This window comes from Tupaia chinensis, unplaced genomic scaffold (assembly GCF_000334495.1).
Source record: "Tupaia chinensis unplaced genomic scaffold, TupChi_1.0 Scaffold000426_1, whole genome shotgun sequence".
In the NCBI taxonomy this organism is placed as follows: Eukaryota; Metazoa; Chordata; class Mammalia; order Scandentia; family Tupaiidae; genus Tupaia; species Tupaia belangeri.
Window position 1 is genome coordinate 880418 of NW_006159931.1, and position 3542 is coordinate 883959.

A 3542-nucleotide genomic window follows, 5' to 3' on the forward strand; every position below is an offset into this window, starting at 1 on the left:
GACCAGGCAAGGCCTTATCTTAACATTTTTCTTAATTTTATTTCCTTTTTCTTTTATTATAAGTTTTTACCACAGGGCATGTGCACTTGCCAGACAGAGAGAGAGAGAGAGGGGAAGAGAGAAATCATCCCCAAGGGATGACCATACTACAATCGTTTCTCCTCCATTCTCCTCTCAGGATTCTGCCCCCCCCCTCAAAACCCCCACACACACACATACACACACACACACACACACACACACACACACAAACACACACACGTGCTCCTATGATTTTCAAGCCACTGGTCTGGGATTCAAACTGTTGTTGACCATGTGGGAGAACAGTACCTTAACCACCATGCAACCTGCTTTTCCCAACACTCTATCTTTTATTTTCATTTTAAATGTATATGCAAAGAAATGTTTAGTCTCAAAAGCAAAAAAAAAAAAAAAATAGAAAAGAAAAGAGAAAAAAGAAATTCTCCAATGGCACTATGAGCATTCATGCAAAGACCCTGCCGTGCCTTGGGATGGGACTGACTACAGCTCTCGAATAGTTACTGGCAAACAAGTCTTTAATTCTTATTTACCTGAAAGCAACGAGGCCCCTATTGAACCCTCGACCATCAGCCTTCAAAGACTATTTTGCTCACCTCCCTAAATACGGAGCTGACACGAAGGCAAAGGGGAAATGAAATTAACTCTGCTTTACACATGGTTCAAGGCCCAAGACCAGGAAGCCACTCCCAGTCAACGAAGCCCTCGCACGTGTGTTCAAGGTTAGTGCTGAGGGCCCCCCACTCCATGGAGGGACCTTCAGGTGGCCTTCTCCAGCGTGTGCTTTGAAGATGCCCTTTTAAGGAAGTGTCTTTCTCTCAGCACAGACCTCCTTAGTGTCCAGGATGTTTCGGGTCAGTCTCCCAGGGATTCCTTTCACCTGCCTGAAGAACATCCATCCTTAAAGGTAAAGTTCAGTCGCCTCACTGATAAATTTTAATTTCTTCTTGGCTTATACCTTTTCTTTCAGAAAGGCTGACAGACCTCCCCTGATAGAATGCTAAGCATGTCTTCCCTAAGATGATTAGGTGGAGGGCACAAAGAAATAAGTGAAAAATAAGAAAGAAATAAAGTACAAAGCCAAGCAGCACTGAGTCCCTAGAATGCAGCAGATATTTACATGTGTATCATCTCATTTAATCCTTACAGCAGAGTGACCCCCCCCCAGAGGGTATTATAATATTCATTTCGTAGAAAAAGAAATCTGTGCTTCCAGTAGCTTTCTAAAGGTCAACAACTCCCAAGAGAGAAAGCCAAATTAGACCAGAACCTTCAAAATCCAAAGCTCGTGTGTTTCCCTCCACATTGCCACCTCCTTTAAACAAAACAAAGAAAAGAGAAAGTATTTTTCCTACCCTCGAGATGACAAACAGGATGCACCAAGTGGAATGCAATGTAGTCAGATTCCACGATCACTTCATGGTTTGTTTTTAATTCCACATACTCATAATGGCTGCAGCTTTTAATCCTCTAAATGGTGCTGACATACATTGTTGGTTTTATGCCCATCCTGAGAGCCCAGTCACCATATAAATAAATGCTAGAAAGTGACTCACAGGCTTTACAAATTTTCTTGACTCACTCTGTCAGGAACTGTCAATCAGGATTCCTTATTAAGGAGCCCTGCCCCTGGGGAGAACCTCTCAGTAGCAATGTTGAAGCCATTTCAACTTCCACACACAGATTTTTCGTTTTTGTGATTCAATAGTCCCCTTTTCTGTAACAAAATACAACAGTGTAAGGTACTGTGAAGGGACCCAGCGACTTTCCAGGCATGCAGCCACATTGGAGTGTTTGAATAACTGGGGCTTATGTGTAATGACATAGAAGGGCATAGCTGTTTTCTCTGAAGAGGGCCATAGCGAGCTCATTCTGGAATAAGGGGCCTCTGAGTTGTGTGTTCTTGTGGAATGCTAAGTGAATATGCCATGGCTATCTATACAAATGGATGTTTCCCCTATGCTTTCGCTCACCCATCCACTCATGCAATATTTATTGAGCAACTACTATAATGTATGCACTAAGTCAGAAACAGAAAACAAAGATGAATAAAGCATAATTTGTGCTCTCAGAAATTTACAGTTCCGCTAGGGAGACACTCAGGTAGGCAAAGGTGTGTAGTGAAGCATTCTATGTATGATAATAGACACATATTTAGGGTTTAAAGGAGAACATTTTCAATAGCATCGGGGGAGGAGATAACAGCATTCAGAAAAGTTTTCTAGGGTAGGACTTCCTTGCGAGACACCTCTAAAAAAAAATAAGACCTGTTGAGTTAAGCCAACGTGAAACTGAATCCTAGTTATCCCAACTTTGAGCTGTGCGATCGGGACCTCAAGTTCACCTTTCCAAGGCTCATCTGTACAGAGAGGATGACAATCTCTGTGCCCACCACAGAGACTTGTGGTCGCTAAGGGAGATTCATGTGGGACAATGCAAAGGGCGTTTTTAACAGTCGTGTATAATTCACTACTTTTCCAAGGAGATAGTCCCTCTGGGTCTGATGGATGATTTTCCACTCATGCTGTCTGAACTTTGTATGTGAATGTTTCTTTTTACCCATCAAAGATGCACCAAAAGTAGAAAACTCTGACCTTAAAGATTAAGAATGAGAGCCAACCAACGAAAGATTTTAGTGACATGTAGGTACATGCAGTGGGTAGAAATCACCAGTGTCCCCTTGTGGAATGATGATGTAGTTGACAACACGAAAGGACGTGTTAGCTGCTACTTCAAACCATCCTCTGGGGACACTGTGTCAGATATTCGTATGTGGAAACCTGGACAGAACGTAAACAAATGTGACTTATTTTGCAAACTTCTCCTTTTCAGAACTAGTCAATTATGTATTTTCTGTTACATTTGGAAAATGGAGACCGCTTATTAGACATCAGCCAAACAAATAGAAGAATGATTTCATCAACTGAAGTTCTATCACATATCGCAAGCAATACAAGCCAACTCTGGCATATTAAGAAAAGGAGATTGGGGCCACAGGAAGTATGGTACTGGACGTCCACGTGGCTGACTGTGGTTAGAGTTCTGGACCTGAAGGCCTGAAAATCACACCGGGCATGTGTGTAGGTAGGTCCAAAAAGACTTTAAAAAAATAAAAGGAATTTTTTTTTAAAAGATATTGAGTAATCCACAGAGTCATTGAGAAGGTTGGGTAACTGGGCCAATCATAATCTTTCAGGGATTGGTCCAGTGAGAAAAGCAAAGAATAAATAAATAAATAAATAAATATAGTGCATCCTCTATTGAACTTTAGGCACTGCCAATGCTGCCTTCTTAGAATCCACCATTTCTGAGAAAGTGACATTAGCATTTTCTCTATCAGAGAGAAAGAAGTTCCCCCTCTTTTCCTTTTGGCACCACAAGATCTTTGAGCTCTCTGGGTCACAGGGCTCCAGGCTGGCTGTAAGAGAATCTGAGTGAGTTTTTTGTTGTGTTTTGTTTGTGCAAGGAGAATCTATAAGGCACCTCTCCAACTGGAGGAGTGG

General features: G+C 41.9%; 1 long non-coding RNA gene across 1 annotated transcript; it reads left to right on the forward strand.

Moving 5' to 3' along the window:
* Positions 1 to 428: 428 nt before the first annotated feature.
* Positions 429 to 3108, forward strand: LOC106735537 (uncharacterized). The gene is made up of 3 exons (XR_001370831.2): positions 429 to 761; positions 862 to 946; positions 2872 to 3108. It is a non-coding gene; the product is annotated as an uncharacterized LOC106735537 (long non-coding RNA).
* The last annotated feature ends 434 nt before the right edge of the window (positions 3109 to 3542 follow it).